This window comes from Fundulus heteroclitus, unplaced genomic scaffold (genome assembly GCF_011125445.2).
Source record: "Fundulus heteroclitus isolate FHET01 unplaced genomic scaffold, MU-UCD_Fhet_4.1 scaffold_738, whole genome shotgun sequence".
In the NCBI taxonomy this organism is placed as follows: domain Eukaryota; kingdom Metazoa; phylum Chordata; class Actinopteri; order Cyprinodontiformes; family Fundulidae; genus Fundulus; species Fundulus heteroclitus.
The window spans coordinates 27,548-46,996 of NW_023397184.1; the positions used below are offsets into that span (position 1 = coordinate 27,548).

The following is a 19,449-nucleotide window of genomic DNA, read 5'->3' on the forward strand; positions in this document are numbered from 1 at the left end:
TTAGATTAGATTAGATTAGATTCAACTTTATTGTCATTACACAGGTACAGGTACAAGGCAACGAAATGCAGTTTAGGCGTCAATTCAATCCATCTATGGTATATATTTAAATGTATTTAGAGCTAAAACTCCAGAAAAGCAATAATAATAATAATAATAATAATAATCCCTCTGTTTTATGCTTTGATTTTTGGCTGACAAACATGCGAGATTCGTAATTAACTAGGTGTAGTTTATTTTGTGATTTCCCTCCTCACCCCAGTGGTAAAGATGGGTAAATGGATAGAAAGACAGTTCTCTAGTATTTTCCTTTAACTAAGACAGCAAAAACAGTTTCTTTCACATCAAGGAAAAACAACTAATGTTAAAGATTTCTTAGCCAGTCAAACTAAAAATCTATTGAAACCTAATGATATATATGGTCAACTATATATTTTCTCCTTCTGTTACAATTTTTAATCGATACGTTTTTACTGTTAGCCGAAGAACTGCCACTTCTTCATGGCCGTTAACTTGTTGTCAGGCAACAAGGCGATGGTTTTGCATAGCACTCTGGGTAATATAGTTCTTCATTAAAACTATCAAATCGGAGACTTAAACCGGATAAAACCTGTATAAATGAAGTATATACAATGATGGGACTCTTGATAAAACATTATAAATATATATTTTTTTCTTTTTAGGTTTGATTTATCATGTTTTAGTTGGTCTTGTGATTTCGCTCCCTCAGTGGTAAAGTCCAATCCCCCCCCCCCCCCCCCCCACACAGCCTAATGGAACAGTCCACTTTAAGTCTTGGAGCGAACCTTCCGAACTTTTCTCATTTTGTCTTCCATCGAAGCTACAAACAAGCCGAGATACTTTTCCAGGTTTCTACACTTCCGTTGAAGTCTATACCACGACGAAAACATGGTAAGAGTAGTTTTAAAGGTTTACGGAGAGTTTATTGGAATGTAAGCTTGTAGAGTTATTTCAGGGAAGATGAACCGGTTGTTCATTGTGTCAAAAACGACAGTTTTAACTCCGCAGAAGCATTGCGAAGAAGATTTTAGTTCACTTACTGATTTTTCCTGACGTCTTTAGGCACAAAAATACTTAGTCAGACTTTATTCAATAAATTATTTTCGTTCAGCTGCACATTAACGGTGCACATTTGAGCTAAATTACGTTGCACTGCTCCCGAGTAGAAAGAGAACCATAAATATCAATACGGTATAAAATAATTGAAAGTATAACATATAATAAGGAGAAAATTTCGTCATTTTTAGGTTTATTTGGGCTTTTTTTTTTCTGAAAACTGCTTTAATATTCACCGTTTTTGCCGTTAGTCAGTCTTTGTGCGTTTTTAAAACTGATCCAACGTCTCTAACGGTTTTAGTTCCCGCCGTTGATCCAAACGGTCGCGATGTCAGTCACGTGATCAGAGAACCCGTTTGAAAAACGCGGAACTCGGAGAACCCAAATGGATTTCCCTTTAAAGTTCTGCTGCTGCTTGATTACCACCGGTTCCGTCTCCACCGGTATCCATGTTCTGCCTAAGCAACAACTTTGGACCAGCGGACAGAACCGGCTGACTGAGCTGGGGGCGGGTTTATGGAGACCGTTGACCAATCAGAATGTGTTGAGCGCCATGATCGATTGATTGTCGCGCAAGTGGAGGAGGTAAAGGAAAGCTTAGTCGGACTCGGGACCCGCCCTAATAAAAATGATCATGGTTTTTATGTTATTTTATCATTTCAATTTCCCCACTGAAGAACAATAAATCATGATTTTATTCTAGAGAAAGAGGAAATGCAGCCAGGAGCCAATCAGGGTCATGTGTGGCTCCAGGTCATTTCAGGCTGAAATGTCCCAAAGTTAGCTGGCATGGAAAGCACATTTCAGGCCATCTTTGCTAAGAAGTCATTTGTTTTGTTGCGTTTTCTATGCCACCAGCTTAAGAAATCCCCGTCATCTTCAGAAAATCTGATGAAAAAATAGAAATTCTGCTGCAAATGAAAGAAAAAGATGGTTTATTTCTGTCCCTGTTCTAGTAAAGATGAGCAGCTCAACCTTTGTTGCCATGGAAACCACATCATTAGCACACATTAGCTAATTGAAGTATTTTGCAGCATTTTTAGTTATTTTGCGATCATCGTTAAAAAACCAGCTGAAAGCCGTTTTGTTCCACCGGGCTTGTAGGTGGTGATTTTATTTAGCTTCTTTTTATCTCCATCTTTTAACTTTCCCTCCTTCCTCCTCCAGCGTGAGTGCATCTCCGTCCACGTGGGCCAGGCCGGCGTCCAGATCGGGAACGCCTGCTGGGAACTCTACTGCCTTGAACACGGGATCCAGCCGGACGGCCAGATGCCGAGCGACGCGACCATCGGAGGAGGAGACGACTCGTTCAACACCTTCTTCAGTGAGACCGGGGCGGGGAAGCACGTCCCCAGAGCCGTCTTTGTGGACCTGGAGCCCACCGTCATCGGTGAGTATAGCATCTTTTTTAGGCCTCAGTCGTAGCCGAAGCCACTAAATTGTTGATTAAAACGAGCGTCTCTCCTCAGATGAAGTGCGCACCGGCACCTCAGGCAGCTGTTCCACCCCGAGCAGCTGATCACCGGGAAGGAGGACGCCGCTAACAACTACGCCCGGGGACACTACACCATCGGGAAGGAGATCATCGACCCGGTTCTGGACAGGATCCGCAAACTGGTGGGTAGACGCGTGTCTGAGGACCATGTTAACTGGTTGTGGTGAGCGTGAGCTGAATAATGCAGCTGCCTCTGAAGTGGGCTGAGAAACGTTGTGAAGCCTCCATCTTGGTTCCGTCCTCAGGCGGACCAGTGCACCGGGCTTCAGGGCTTCCTGGTCTTCCACAGCTTCGGTGGAGGAACCGGCTCCGGTTTCACCTCCCTGCTGATGGAGCGCCTGTCCGTGGACTACGGCAAGAAGTCCAAGCTGGAGTTCGCCGTCTACCCGGCGCCTCAGGTGTCTACGGCCGTGGTGGAGCCCTACAACGCCATCCTCACCACCCACACCACCCTGGAGCACTCGGACTGCGCCTTCATGGTGGACAACGAGGCCATCTACGACATCTGCCGCAGGAACCTGGACATCGGCCGTCCACCTACACCAACCTGAACAGGCTGATCAGCCAGATCGTGTCCTCCATCACCGCGTCTCTGCGCTTCGACGGCGCTCTGAACGTGGGACCTGACGGAGTTCCAGACCAACCTGGTGCCGTACCCCCGCATCCACTTCCCCCTGGCCACCTACGCCCCGGTCATCTCCGCCGAGAAGGCGTACCACGAGCAGCTGACCGTGGCCGAGATCACCAGCGCCTGCTTCGATTCGGCCAACCAGATGGTGAAGTGCGACCCTCGCCACGGCAAGTACAGGCGTGCTGCCTGCTGTACCGCAGGCGACGTGGTGCCCAAAGACGTCAACGCCGCCATCGCCGCCATCAAGACCAAGCGCAGCATCCAGTTCGTGGACTGGTGTCCCACCGGCTTCAAGGTGGGCATCAACTACCAGCCTCCCACCGTGGTTCCTGGAGGAGACCTGGCCAAGGTGCAGAGGGCCGTGTGCATGCTCAGCAACACCACGGCCATCGCCGAGGCCTGGGCCCGGCTCGACCACAAGTTTGACCTCATGTACGCCAAGAGGGCCTTCGTCCACTGGTACGTGGGCGAGGGCATGGAGGAGGGGGAGTTCTCCGAGGCCCGCGAAGACATGGCCGCCCTGGAGAAGGACTACGAGGAGGTGGGAGTCGACTCCATCGAGGGAGAAGATGAGGAGGGGGAGGAGTACTAGACGGGCCGGCCGTTCCAAAGCCTCCATGTTTTCCTTTAAGTTGAAGCAAAAGTCACCAAAGTCTTTCTTTCTCTTCCTCTGAGCTTCATCTGCTCAGACGTGTTTTAAGAATTAGTTTAATTAACGTTTTAAATAGTTTTAAGGCAAAAAAAGTTCTGGATTTTACCTCTAAATTCTCTTCCTCTGAGCTTCATCTGCTCAGATGTGTTTTAAGAATAAGTTTTATTTACCTTTTAAATTGTTTTAAGGCAAAAAAGTTCTGGATTTTTGGGCTTTCTTTTTCTTCCTCTGAGCTTCTCCGTTTTGCCGTTAGTCAGTCTTTGTGCGTTTTTAAAACTGATCCACCGTCTCTAACGGTTTTAGTTCCCGCCGTTGATCCAACGGTCGCGGATGTCAGTCACGTGATCAGAGAACCCCTTTGAAAAACGCGGAACTCGGAGAACCCAAATGGATTTCCCTTTAAAGTTCTGCTGCTGCTTGATTACCACCGTTTCTTCTCCACCGGTATCCATGTTCTGGCTAAGCAACACTTTGGCCCAGCGGACAGAACCGGCTGACTGAGCTGGGGGCGGGTTTATGGAGACCGTGACCAATCAGAATGTGTTGAGCGCACGATCGATTGATTGTCGCGCAAGTGAGGAGGTAAGGAAAGCTTAGTCGGACTCGGGACCCGCCCTAATAAAAATGATCATGGTTTTTATGTTATTTTATCATTTCAATTTCCCCACTGAAGAACAATAAATCATGATTTTATTCTAGAGAAAGAGGAAATAGAGCCAGGAGCCAATCAGGGTCATGTGTGGCTCCAGGTCATTTCAGGCTGAAATGTCCCAAAGTTTAGCTGGCATGGAAAGCACCATTTAAGGCCATCTTTGCTAAGAAGTCATTTGTTTGTTGCGTTTTTCTATGCCACCAGCTTAAGAAATCCCCCGTCATCTTCAGAAAATCTGATGAAAAATAGAAATTCTGCTGCAAATGAAAGAAAAAGATGGTTTATTTCTGTCCCTGTTCTAGTAAAGATGAGCAGCTCAACCTTTGTTGCCATGGAAACCACATCATTAGCACACATTAGCTAATTGAAAGTATTTTGCAGCAGTTTTTAGTTATTTTGCGATCATCGTTAAAAACCAGCTGAAAGCCGTTTTGTTCACACGGGCTTGTAGGTGGTGATTTTATTTAGCTTCTTTTTATCTCATCTTTTAACTTTCCCTCCTTCCTCCTCCAGGAGTGAGTGCATCTCCCGTCCACGTGGGCCAGGCCGGCGTCCAGATCGGGAACGCCTGCTGGGAACTCTACTGCCTTGAACACGGGATCCAGCCGGACGGCCAGATGCCGAGCGACGCGACCATCGGAGGAGGAGACGACCGTTCAACACCTTCTTCAGTGAGACCGGGGCGGGGAAGCACGTCCCAGAGCCGTCTTTGATGGACCTGGAGCCCACCGTCATCGGTGAGTCTAGCCATCTTTTTAGGCCTCAGTCGTAACCGAAGCCACTAAATTGTGATTAAAACGAGCGTCCTCTCCTCAGATTGAAGTGCGCACCGGCACCTACAGGCAGCTGTTCCCACCCCGAGCAGCTGATCACCGGGAAGGAGGACGCCGCTAACAACTACGCCCGGGGACACTACACCATCGGGAAGGAGATCATCGACCCCCGGTTCTGGACAGGATCCGCAAACTGGTGGGTAGACGCGTGTCTGAGGACCATGTTAAACTGGTTGTGGGGCGCGTGAGCCTGAATAATGCAGCTTCTCTGAAGTGGGCTGAGAAACGTGTGAAGCCTCCATCTTGGTTCGTCCTCAGGCGGACCAGTGCACCGGGCTTCAGGGCTTCCTGGTTCTTCCCAGCTCGGTGGAGGAAACCGGCTCGGTTTCACCTCCCTGCTGATGGAGCGCCTGTCCGTGGACTACGGCAAGAAGTCCAAGCTGGAGTTCGCCGTCTACCCGGCGCCTCAGGTGTCTACGGCCGTGGTGGAGCCCTACAACGCCATCCTCACCACCCACACCACCCTGGAGCACTCGGGACTGCGCCTTCATGGTGGACAACGAGAGCCATCTACGAATCTGCCGCAGGAACCGGGACATCGGCCGTCCCCACCTACCACCAACCCTGAACAGGCTGATCAGCCAGATCGTGTCCTCCATCACCGCGTCTCTGCGCTTCGACGGGCGCTCTGAACGTGGACATGACGGAGTTCCAGACCAACCTGTTGCGTACCCCCGCATCCACTTCCCCCTGGCCACCTACGCCCCGGTCATCTCCGCCGAGAAGGCGTTACCACGAGCAGCTGACCGTGGCCGAGATCACCAGCGCCTGCTTCGATTCGGCCAACCAGATGGTGGAAGTGCGACCCTCGCCACGGCAAGTACATGGCGTGCTGCCTGCTGTACCGCGGCGACGTGGTGCCCCAAAGACGTCAACGCCGCCATCGCCGCCATCAAGACCAAAGCGCAGCATCCAGTTCGTGGACTGGTGTCCCCCACCGGCTTCAAGGTGGGCATCAACTACCAGCCTCCCACCGTGGTTCCTGGAGGAGACCTGGCCAAGGTGCAGAGGGCCGTGTGCATGCTCAGCAACACCCCGGCCATCGCCGAGGCCTGGGCCCGGCTCGACCACAAGTTTGACCTCATGTACGCCAAGAGGGCCTTCGTCCACTGGTACGTGGGCGAGGGCATGGAGGAGGGGGAGGTTCTCCGAGGCCGCGAAGACATGGCCGCCCTGGAGAAGGACTACGAGGAGGTGGGAGTCGACTCCATCGAGGGAGAAGATGAGGAGGGGGAGGAGTACTAGACGGGCCGGCCGCTCCAAAGCCTCCATGTTTTCATTTAAGTTGAAGCAAAGTCACCAAAGTCTTTCTTTCTCTTCCTCTGAGCTTCATCTGCTCAGACGTGTTTTAAGAATTACTTTTATTAACGTTTTAAATAGTTTTAAGGCAAAAAAAGTTCTGGATTTTACCTATTTATCTTCTTCTGAGCTTCATCTGCTTAGATGTGTTTTAAGAAAAAGTTTTATTTACCTTTTAAATTGTTTTAAGGCAAAAAAGTTCTGGATTTTACCTCTTTCTTGTTCTTCCTCTGAGCTTCATCTGCTCAGACGTGTTTTAAGAATTAGCTTTATTAACGTTTTAAATAGTTTTAAGGCATAAAAGTTCTGGAATTTACCTCTAAATTCTCTTCCTCTGAGCTTCATCTGCTCAGACGTGTTTTAAGAATAAGTTTTATTTACATTTTAAATACTTTTAAGGCATAAAAAGTTCTGGATTTTACCTCTAAATTCTCCCTGTGGCTCTTGAACAAGGCAGCAGCAACAGTACTGTAGAAATCTATTTCATGTTAATCTGTCCTCAAAGTCCTATGGAATAAAAGCAAAAAAAAAAAAATTAAGTCTCCTTTGTCGGTCTTTGTTGAAGTTTGTCCAACTGAAAGTCTCCTTTCAAGCAGCAGCGCTGTGTAACTTTTAGCCACCAGGGGGCGCTGGACCTGCAACTTGCTGGTCTAGCGCCCCTGAAGGCCGCTGGCAGAACTGCAGAGCAGCACATAGGCATAATATAAAGTCTATGGAGCAGCAGGTTGAGAAGTCATGGAGTTATTTAGAAAGACGAGGCCTCGTTCTTCTAGATTAAATCCACCATCAGAACCAGAACTTGGTTCTAGGCGTGTGAAAACTATCCTGTTACTGTACCACTTCTAAAAAGAACTAACCAGGACCTTCTGAACTTGTTTTGCAGAGCAGTTTTTGGAGCTTTTAATTTTGCATTTGGAATTAAAAAGACAGTAAGTCAAAACTCTCGACTACATGATCCCAACTAACAGTTTGTGGACTATAAGTCCATCTTTTCTTCATAGTATGGCCGATCATGAGACTTGTATATCAAAATTAAATGGTCATTTCATTCCGACAAACACAAACCAGGGAGTAAACATTACCGTCTACATGCTGGTGAAGATTCTCAGTCATCCAGGTAATGGTCATTCCAAAAAGAGTAGAAATCAAAGCAACTGGACTTGTTTTCCATACGGTAACCAAGTCCAGTTGCTTTGATTTTTACTTTTCTTGGAATTACCGTCTATAGCAACAAGAGGGTGGTCTAGGCGTGTGAAAACTATCCTGCTCCTGTGACATTTAAACCTTTATTGAAACATTAACTTATAAACAACAAAGACTGAACACATGTCTGTTGTTTTCCTGTTTCAGTCTGCATTCACGCAGCAGAGTGTTGTGTGGGTGCAGCTCCAAGGAAACAGAGCGCCACAGAACCCTGTTACTGGGCTGTCTGTGAAGCTAATAGCAGCTAGCGCTAGCTTAAAGTCTGTTACAACCTCTCTGATGCACGTGAGCTTTGAACTTCCAAACATTGCCTGTCGTTGTGGGCAAACTGCTAATGTTTTTGTTGTCCCCACTGACCCTAAAACCTCTCCATTTGAGCAGCTCCAAATATTGGTTAAACTCTGAGGTGTACATCTTCAAGAAAAGGCTTCTCTTTTGGTCAGGACTCAGAGTACATTGCTGTTAAAACTGCCTTCAACGGTGCTCAAGCAACTTCTAGTCCACAGAAGCCTGGCTTTGTCAGGCTGGACTCAAATGCAGATAAACTGGAAGGTACAAGATTTTAATAATGAAAAAAAAAAACTATTTACAACAGGCATGAGAAACAGGGCAGGGAAACAAACCATGAGGCTTAAAAGAGAAGTTTGGGCCTATAAATAAATAAGAAATCCTCTACCAATGTTAACTAGAAGAGTGGTCAAATATGCTGTCAGAAATATAGGACCTTGTTGAAGATACTTCCCCAAATCTTAGTGGTGTTATATGTATATTTGAGACTGTATGTATTATTTTGACTCTGTAAGAAAAATAACATTAAATTACAACTTTTTAACCAGTTTCTACTTTTTGAAAATGATGGCGTTTGTGCTGTATAACTTTTTCCCTCAGAATTAAGATGGTATTCCTGCCAGTCATGAGTCTGTGTGTTAAACCTCTCATCAGTAGCCCTCAAACATCCTGAAAAACAATGCTAAAGATCTGCTCAGAAGAATATTATCTAACTCATTTTTTTATACTTACTAAGGTAGCTTACTTTGTTTTGCGTTGAGGGTGATATAAGTTTAATAGAAACAGTAACAAACGGTTCAAATTTATTTCTTCTTTCAATTTCAGACATGTTAAATGTTGACAAGGGTGGCTTTGGGGAAAATGGGGCTTTCATTGTTATTTCATCACCACTTTAATGGCAGCCTTCACTGGCGTTTCACTTGCTGTTCTAATCCAGACAAAGAAATCATCCAGGCATGCCTCAGAGTCCTCTGCTGGCTGAAAGGAGGTTGTGCAGAACGCCGAGCCTTGCCTGGATCTGACCAGGTCTGCAAAAAAGACAACATGTGTTAGTTTTTTTTTTAGATTTCTTTTGTGAATTTAAAGTTAGTGCAACAAATCACTGCCTTGTTGCTAGGCAACAAGTTAACGGCCATGAAGAAGTGCCAGTTCTTCGGCTAACAGTAAAAACGTATGGATTAAAAATTGTAACTGAAGGAGAAAATAGTTGACCATATATATAATTAGGTTTCAATAGATTTTTAGTTTGACTGGCTAAGAAATCTTTAACATTAGTTTTTTTTTTCCTTGTGAAAGAAACTGGTTTTGCTGTCTTGGTTAAAGGAAAATACTGGAGAACTGTCTTTCTATCCATTTACCCATCTTTACCACTGGGGTGAGGAGGGAAATCACAAGATAAACTACACCTAGTTAATTACGAATCTCGCATGTTTGTCAGCCAAAAATCAAAGCATAAAACAGAGGGATTATTGTTATTATTATTATTATTATTATTTTATTATTGTAGCTTAACTGGAGTTTTAGCTCTAAATGCATTTTAAATATATATCATAGATGGATAAAATGGACGCCATCGTTTTTTTCTCTTTAATTTAATTACACTTTTTTCTACAAGATCATCACCTTAAGGACAGCATCGGGCCCGGATCTGTAAAACCGAGCTGGATCTGGGTCTTTTTTCACAACGGGCAGAAATCAGCACGGATCTAGGCCAGAAGTGGGCCGCAGGTGCTGCAGAGCTCCTACATGTACCGTCAGATTTAAATATAATATAATATAATATATTATAGCACTCTTTTGCATTTTAGCCATGTCAGTTAATATTACAGTCATTACATCCTCACAACCATGCAGGGGAACAAGAAGAAGACTGAAGAAGCTGTGGCAGACGGAACCCCAGAACTATGATTAATTATCCTGACACGGAGGAGAGACACAGCTTGTTGGTTTTGGAATAAAATCAACAAAATCCTTAACTTAACTCGCCTTTTTGTTCTCTCTCGTAAATCCCATGCAAACTGTCATGTTTCTTTAAGTTTGTAAGGAAGCCTTCAGGTAAGTGATTGTCTTTGCACTGGGGCATCCAGTGAGAAACGAAGGAGTGAAGCTGCCAGTCCATCATGTCTTTCATATAAACATGTGTTATTTCAAAATTCTCTCCAAAAAAACTCCTTTAACAAAGCTTTTTCTGACTCACAAATCCTTTGTAAAGCTTAATGACGGAGTTAAAGGCTGTCCGAAATCGGCACAGCAATCCAAAGCTCCTTTCCTCTAGTGTTCTTACTGTTGACCCTATGAAACATTTTAAGAATATTGAATTTACTGTTTATTTAAACACATTGTAATAACAGAATAAAACTTTTCTGCCTGTCCCTTCATTTTTCATGCACACCAGTCTCATCAGTTCCGTGAGTGGGAGTCGTCCAAAACTTTTTTATGACACATTAATTCATCTATTAACTGTATATTTTAAAGCTACCAAAGATATTTTAAATGTATATAACTTAGAAAGAGATATAAATAATACAACACTAAATGCTATGAGTAGCCTGCAATGGTGTTTAGGATCCAGCAGGTGTCATCGCTACCATCGCTAGTTCTGATGTACTCTGTGTACATTAGAGTAGTCGCTTGTAGTTCACTTCAAACTAAGCTGGTAATGTTTTCTCCTTTTCTGTTATTTGTTTTATTGCACGTTCCTTTCCTTGGCTGCAAATGGCTGTTTCAAACTAACTCAAGGACACTGAGACTGTCACAAAAGGACCACAGGAGTTTTTGATATTGGTACTTATATAAAGTTTACGTCAGGGCTGGATGATTGAGAACAAAAGCATATTGGTAAAAAAGAAATCATACTGATCCACATCGATAATTATCAACATATTCAAAACGTATATTTTAAGTGCAGCCCTGGCCATTTTATTTTATTTGACCTTTTTTTAGATACAGAACGCACAAACACCGAATTCAAACTCAACCCTTTATTCAACCAAGGTTTTACAAAAACTGCTAGATTTTAAGAAAGAATGCGTGCTCTCTGAACTCTTTGAAGGAGACGAAGCGTTCCTGGGTCTGCGTTCGTGATTACTTGGGAGGATGTAATGACTGTAATATTAACTGACATGGCTAGAATGCAAAAGGAAGAAAAACTGTTATTCTATTGAACTTTTTATTGACCCTTTTTTTCTGTCATCGATATACGTCTGTCGATCCATATATATTGTTATTGAATTATTGTCCAGCCCTAGTTATGGAATGTTTATCATTCTAAGCTTCACTTTTATTTACCATCATAGAATTTTTGGTTTGTTTCACATTAAAATAAAAATTTCTTAAGCAACAAACGTGTGCTGTATTATATTATATTATATTATATTATATTATATTATATTATATTATATTATATTATATTATATTATATTATATTATATTATTAGATTAGATTAGATTAGATTCAACTTTATTGTCATTACACAGGTACAGGTACAAGGCAACGAAATGCAGTTTAGGTCTACCCAGAAGTACAATAGCAGCAAGTGCATGATAAACAATGGTTCTATAAGTACAGGATATGGGTTTTTTACTGAATAAATATAGAGATGGATACTATTATAAACAGAATTTTACTGATAGATATATATATAAATATATTATATTAAAAATATATTTAAATCTGACGGCGCTGCATTTTGTGACTCTAGTTATTGTACCGGGCCCGGTCTGGCCCAAATAGGTCTGATTTTTAAATAAAACTTCAGGCTATGAAATGTAGAAATATGTAGAAAAAAGTGTAAATAAATTAAAGAGCTATTTTTGTACAATATCCTGCTTTTGTCTCTTTGGAAGCCAGATCTACTTTGCTCATTTTTAACAGGGAAATCCTTGGTTAACTTTGTCAATACTTCAGGTTTAGTCTTGATGTGAACAGTAAATTCACATCTCTAAAATCAGATCATGATGAATGGACCGTATGACGCAGAATTGAGATACAAATACTGGACAGAAAAAAACGATGGCGTCAATTCAATCCATCTATGGTATATATTTAAAATGTATTTAGAGCTAAAACTCCAGAAAAGCAATAATAATAATAATAATAATAATAATCCCTCTGTTTTAGGCTTTGATTTTTGGCTGACAAACATGCGAGATTCATAGTTAACTAGGTGTAGTTTATTTTGTGATTTCCCCTCCTCACCCCAGTGGTAAAGATGGGTAAATGGATAGAAAGACAGTTCTCTAGTATTTTCCTTTAACTAAGACAGCAAAAACAGTTTCTTTCACATCAAGGAAAAACAACTAATGTTAAAGATTTCTTAGCCAGTCAAACTAAAAATCTATTGAAACCTAATGATATATATGGTCAACTATATATTTTCTCCTTCTGTTACAATTTTTAATCGATACGTTTTTACTGTTAGCCGAAGAACTGCCACTTCTTCATGGCCGTTAACTTGTTGTCAGGCAACAAGGCGATGGTTTTGCATAGCACTCTGGGTAATATAGTTCTTCATTAAAACTATCAAATCGGAGACTTAAACCGGATAAAACCTGTATAAATGAAGTATATACAATGATGGGACTCTTGATAAAACATTATAAATATATATTTTTTCTTTTTAGGTTTGATTTATCATGTTTTAGTTGGTCTTGTGATTTCGCTCCCTCAGTGGTAAAGTCCAACCCCCCCCCCCCCACACAGCCTAATGGAACAGTCCACTTTAAGTCTTGGAGCGAACCTTCCGAACTTTTCTCATTTTGTCTTCCATCGAAGCTACAAACAAGCCGAGATACTTTTCCAGGTTTCTACACTTCCGTTGAAGTCTATACCACGACGAAAACATGGTAAGAGTAGTTTTAAAGGTTTACGGAGAGTTTTATTGGAATGTAAGCTTGTAGAGTTATTTCAGGGAAGATGAACCGGTTGTTCATTGTGTCAAAAACGACAGTTTTAACTCCGCAGAAGCATTGCGAAGAAGATTTTAGTTCACTTACTGATTTTTCCTGACGTCTTTAGGCACAAAAATACTTAGTCAGACTTTATTCAATAAATTATTTTCGTTCAGCTGCACATTAACGGTGAAAATTTGAGCTAAATTACTTGCACTGCTCCCGAGTAGAAAGAGAACCATAAATATCGATACGGTATAAAATAATTGAAAGTATAACATATAATAAGGAGAAAATTTCGTCATTTTTAGGTTTATTTGGGCTTTTTTTTTCTGAAAACTGCTTTAATATTCACCGTTTTTGCCGTTAGTCAGTCTTTGTGCGTTTTTAAAACTGATCCAACGTCTCTAACGGTTTTAGTTCCCGCCGTTGATCCAAACGGTCGCGATGTCAGTCACGTGATCAGAGAACCCCTTTGAAAAACGCGGAACTCGGAGAACCCAAATGGATTTCCCTTTAAAGTTCTGCTGCTGCTTGATTACCACCGGTTCTGTCTCCACCGGTATCCATGTTCTGCCTAAGCAACAACTTTGGACCAGCGGACAGAACCGGCTGACTGAGCTGGGGGCGGGTTTATGGAGACCGTTGACCAATCAGAATGTGTTGAGCGCCATGATCGATTGATTGTCGCGCAAGTGGAGGAGGTAAAGGAAAGCTTAGTCGGACTCGGGACCCGCCCTAATAAAAATGATCATGGTTTTTATGTTATTTTATCATTTCAATTTCCCCACTGAAGAACAATAAATCATGATTTTATTCTAGAGAAAGAGGAAATGCAGCCAGGAGCCAATCAGGGTCATGTGTGGCTCCAGGTCATTTCAGGCTGAAATATCCCAAAGTTAGCTGGCATGGAAAGCACATTTAAGGGCATCTTTGCTAAGAAGTCATTTGTTTTGTTGCGTTTTCTATGCCACCAGCTTAAGAAATCCCCGTCATCTTCAGAAAATCTGATGAAAAATAGAAATTCTGCTGCAAATGAAAGAAAAAGATGGTTTATTTCTGTCCCTGTTCTAGTAAAGATGAGCAGCTCAACCTTTGTTGCCATGGAAACCACATCATTAGCACACATTAGCTAATTGAAGTATTTTGCAGCATTTTTAGTTATTTTGCGATCATCGTTAAAAACCAGCTGAAAGCCGTTTTGTTCCACCGGGCTTGTAGGTGGTGATTTTATTGAGCTTCTTTTTATCTCCATCTTTTAACTTTCCCTCCTTCCTCCTCCAGCGTGAGTGCATCTCCGTCCACGTGGGCCAGGCCGGCGTCCAGATCGGGAACGCCTGCTGGGAACTCTACTGCCTTGAACACGGGATCCAGCCGGACGGCCAGATGCCGAGCGACGCGACCATCGGAGGAGGAGACGACTCGTTCAACACCTTCTTCAGTGAGACCGGGGCGGGGAAGCACGTCCCCAGAGCCGTCTTTGTGGACCTGGAGCCCACCGTCATCGGTGAGTATAGCATCTTTTTTAGGCCTCAGTCGTAACCGAAGCCACTAAATTGTTGATTAAAACGAGCGTCTCTCCTCAGATGAAGTGCGCACCGGCACCTACAGGCAGCTGTTCCACCCCGAGCAGCTGATCACCGGGAAGGAGGACGCCGCTAACAACTACGCCCGGGGACACTACACCATCGGGAAGGAGATCATCGACCCGGTTCTGGACAGGATCCGCAAACTGGTGGGTAGACGCGTGTCTGAGGACCATGTTAACTGGTTGTGGTGAGCGTGAGCTGAATAATGCAGCTGCCTCTGAAGTGGGCTGAGAAACGTTGTGAAGCCTCCATCTTGGTTCCGTCCTCAGGCGGACCAGTGCACCGGGCTTCAGGGCTTCCTGGTCTTCCACAGCTTCGGTGGAGGAACCGGCTCCGGTTTCACCTCCCTGCTGATGGAGCGCCTGTCCGTGGACTACGGCAAGAAGTCCAAGCTGGAGTTCGCCGTCTACCCGGCGCCTCAGGTGTCTACGGCCGTGGTGGAGCCCTACAACGCCATCCTCACCACCCACACCACCCTGGAGCACTCGGACTGCGCCTTCATGGTGGACAACGAGGCCATCTACGACATCTGCCGCAGGAACCTGGACATCGGCCGTCCCACCTACAACCAACCTGAACAGGCTGATCAGCCAGATCGTGTCCTCCATCACCGCGTCTCTGCGCTTCGACGGCGCTCTGAACGTGGACCTGACGGAGTTCCAGACCAACCTGGTGCCGTACCCCCGCATCCACTTCCCCCTGGCCACCTACGCCCCGGTCATCTCCGCCGAGAAGGCGTACCACGAGCAGCTGACCGTGGCCGAGATCACCAGCGCCTGCTTCGATTCGGCCAACCAGATGGTGAAGTGCGACCCTCGCCACGGCAAGTACATGGCGTGCTGCCTGCTGTACCGCGGCGACGTGGTGCCCAAAGACGTCAACGCCGCCATCGCCGCCATCAAGACCAAGCGCAGCATCCAGTTCGTGGACTGGTGTCCCACCGGCTTCAAGGTGGGCATCAACTACCAGCCTCCCACGGTGGTTCCTGGAGGAGACCTGGCCAAGGTGCAGAGGGCCGTGTGCATGCTCAGCAACACCACGGCCATCGCCGAGGCCTGGGCCCGGCTCGACCACAAGTTTGACCTCATGTACGCCAAGAGGGCCTTCGTCCACTGGTACGTGGGCGAGGGCATGGAGGAGGGGGAGTTCTCCGAGGCCCGCGAAGACATGGCCGCCCTGGAGAAGGACTACGAGGAGGTGGGAGTCGACTCCATCGAGGGAGAAGATGAGGAGGGGGAGGAGTACTAGACGGGCCGGCCGCTCCAAAGCCTCCATGTTTTCATTTAAGTTGAAGCAAAAGTCACCAAAGTTTTTCTTTCTCTTCCCCTGAGCTTCATCTGCTCAGATGTGTTTTACGAATAAGTTTTATTAACGTTTTAAATAGTTTTAAGGATAACAAGTTCTGGATTTTACCTCTTTTTCTTCCTCTGAGCTTCATCTGCTCAGACGTGTTTTAAGAATTACTTTTATTAACGTTTTAAATAGTTTTAAGGCAAAAAAAGTTCTGGATTTTACCTATTTATCTTCTTCTGAGCTTCATCTGCTCAGACGTGTTTTAAGAATTAGTTTTATTAACGTTTTAAATAGTTTTAAGGCAAAAAAAAGTTCTGGATTTTACCTATTTATCTTCTTCTGAGCTTCATCTGCTCAGACGTGTTTTAAGAAAAAGTTTTGTTTACCTTTTAAATTGTTTTAAGGCAAAAAAGTTCTGGATTTTACCTCTTTCTCTTCCTCTGAGCTTCATCTGCTCAGACGTGTTTTAAGAATAAGTTTTATTAACGTTTCAAAATTGTTTTAAGGCAAAAAAAGTTCTGGATTTTACCTCTAAATTCTCCCTGTGGCTCTTGAGCAAGGCAGCAGCAACAGTGCTGTAGAAATCTATTTCATGTTAATCTGTCCTCAAAGTCCTATGGAATAAAAGTAAAAAAAATTTTTATGTTTCCTTTGTCGGTCTTTGTTGAAGTTTGTCCAACTGAAAGTCTCCTTTGAAGCAGCAGCGCTGTGTAACTTTTAGCCACTAGGGGGCGCTGGACCTGCAACTTGCTGGTCTAGCGCCCCTGAAGGCCGCTGGCAGAACTGCAGAGCAGCACATAGGCATAATATAAAGTCTATGGAGCAGCAGGTTGAGAAGTCATGGAGTTATTTAGAAAGACGAGGCCTCGTTCTCCTTCTGGATTAAATCCTCCATCAGAACCAGAACTTGGTTCTAGGCGTGTGAAAACTATCCTGTTACTGTACCACTTCTAAAAAGAACTAACCAGGACCTTCTAAACTTGTTTTGCAGAGCAGTTTTTGGAGCTTTTAATATTGCATTTGGAAGTAAAAAGACAGTCAAAACTCTCGACTACATGATCCCAACTAACAGTTTTTGGACTATAAGTTGATATTTTCTAAATAGTATGGCCGATCAACTGTATATTTTCTCCTTCCGTTACAATTTTTAATCGATATGTTTTTACTGTTAGCAAATTTATATCAAATTTAAATGGTAATTTCATTCTGACAAACACAAACCAGGGAGTAAACATTACCGTCTACATGCTGGTGAAGATTCTCAGGCATCCAGGTAATGGTCATTCCAAAAAGAGTAAAAAACAAAGCAACTGGACTTGTTTAACTACGGAAAACATGTCCAGTTGCTTTGATTTTTACTCTTTTTGGAATTACCGTCTATAGCAACAAGAGGGTGGTCTAGGCGTGTGAAAACTATCCTGCTCCTGTGACACTTAAACCTTTATTGAAACATTAACTTATAAACAACAAAGACTGAACACATGTCTGTTGTTTTCCTGTTTCAGTCTGCATTCACGCAGCAGAGTGTTGTGTGGTGCAGCTCCAAGGAAACAGAGTCTGTCAGAATTATAGGACCTTGTTGAAGATACTTGCCCAAATCTTAGTGGTGTTATATGTATATTTGAGACTGTATGTATTATTTTGACTCTGTAAGAAAAATAACATTAAATTACAACTTTTTAACCAGTTTCTACTTTTTGAAAATTATCGTGTTTGTGCTGTATAACTTTTTCCCTACAGAATTAAGATGGTATTCCTGCCAGTCATGAGTCTGTGTGTTAAACCTCTCATCAGTAGCCCTCAAACATCCTGAAAAACAATGCTAAAGATCTGCTCAGAAGAATATTATCTAACTCATTTTTTTATACTTACTAAGGTAGCTTACTTTGTTTTGCGTTGAGGGTGATATAAGTTTAATAGAAACAGTAACAAACGGTTAAAATGTATTTCTTCTTTCAATTTCAGACATGTTAAATGTTGACAAGGGTGGCTTTGGGGAAAATGGGGCTTTCATCTGTTATTTCATCACCACTTTAATGGCAGCCTTCACTGGCGTTTCACTTGCTGTTCTAATCCAGACAAAGAAATCATCCAGGCATGCCTCAGAGTCCTCTGCTGGCTGAAAGGAGGTTGTGCAGAACGCCGAGCCTTGCCTGGATCTGACCAGGTCTGCAAAAAAGACAACATGTGTTAGTTTTTTTTTTTTAGATTTCTTTTGTGAATTTAAAGTTAGTGCAACAAATCACCGCCAGCGTGCTTTTTGGGTTCATCATGGAAGGCCATGTCATATTTACAGGACATCTGTGGGGTCTTGTGATTTGTTATGACCTTGATGCTCCTACCACATCCTCCGTGTTTTACGTCCATATTCACACTTCGCTTTGCTCGTTGCAATTTCCGGTTGGCTTCAGCTGTTTTCAGAGTTAACCTCCAGATTTAAATGCAACTTTTTGGGCTTTCCATGGCTTGTGGTTATATGGTGATATTCCTGATGGCAGTGACATTCTCTATGCGCACTATTTTAACCAGACTTAAACTGTTTTCCCTCGTTGCAGGAAACTAAGATGGCACCAATGTTTGGGCTCTTTTGGTGTTCTCTGTTGCCTTTGGCCTCATCCTGGGCAGCCTTTGGACAGAGGGGAAACTTCTTAGGGATTAAATCAGCTGTTAGAATATAACTATTTATGTTCCTGTTAATGCAGTTATTTGGTGTGAACTTAGGCTAATATAAATCTATTGATGTCCTGACTCAGCTGTTGTATGCCCAGACTTTTTGGAAATTTGTGTGGTATAATATTTAATCCTTGTTTTCTCTGGCATATCACAGAAGGCGTTTATGAGCAAACTGATATGCTGGAAACATACAGTACTGGGCCCATGGGCTTCAAGATATCTCTGTGGCGCCATCTTCTGTCAAGCATTGGGCATTGCATGTCCTCTATCTTTATGATGTCTCTCTTTATAACAGGTAGAATCCCTTCAAATGTTATGGAGGCGTCCAGCAGGCTCTCATCTGGTCTGGTTAAAAATAAATAATGAAGATGTAAATCCCAAACTATGTCCACGTGTCATGTGTGATTTTCACTGTACTCGTATGCACTAATGAAGCAGTCTCCTCTGGACTTTTGGACTGATTTTGTGTTTGCTCTTTCTTTTAAACACATTGAATGTGGGTGGTCACCGAGGCAAACACGATACATTTGCTGGAAAATCCGTAAATTGCTCTAGTATTTTTGTGCTATTTGTAAAAATGACATTAAAAGGACAAATAAATAAGAGAAACTTTACCTCAGCATGTTAAAAATTCGCCGGAAGAAGCAAAAACAGGATAGACTATGGGTAAACTTGTCATTTCACACTCTGAAGTGCCTTACTAAAACATCCATACCCCTTGAGCTGTTAATTCCCCTGGCACTAGCTCAAAACTATAGATTAGATGGATACTATTATAAACAGAATTTTACCGATAGATTTGTCCTATGAGTATAATATATAGATAACTGGTATTGTGAACTAAATTTACAGCTGGATATGCACCGAATATAAT

The 19,449-nt window shown here is 43.4% G+C and overlaps 1 long non-coding RNA gene and 3 pseudogenes across 1 annotated transcript; 3 read left to right on the forward strand and 1 right to left on the reverse strand.

Annotated features, from left to right (window-relative positions):
- The first annotated feature begins 774 nt into the window (after positions 1-774).
- Positions 775-3,964, forward strand: LOC118561846 (annotated as a pseudogene).
- Positions 3,965-4,371: 407 nt separating this feature from the next.
- On the forward strand, positions 4,372-7,174 carry LOC118561843 (annotated as a pseudogene).
- Positions 7,175-8,388: 1,214 nt separating this feature from the next.
- LOC118561848 lies at positions 8,389-18,139 on the reverse strand. The gene is made up of 2 exons (XR_004930307.1): positions 17,478-18,139; positions 8,389-8,566 (listed from the first exon to the last, which is right to left on the reverse strand). It is a non-coding gene; the product is annotated as an uncharacterized LOC118561848 (long non-coding RNA).
- Positions 12,838-16,282, forward strand: LOC118561845 (annotated as a pseudogene).
- Positions 18,140-19,449: the final 1,310 nt, after the last annotated feature.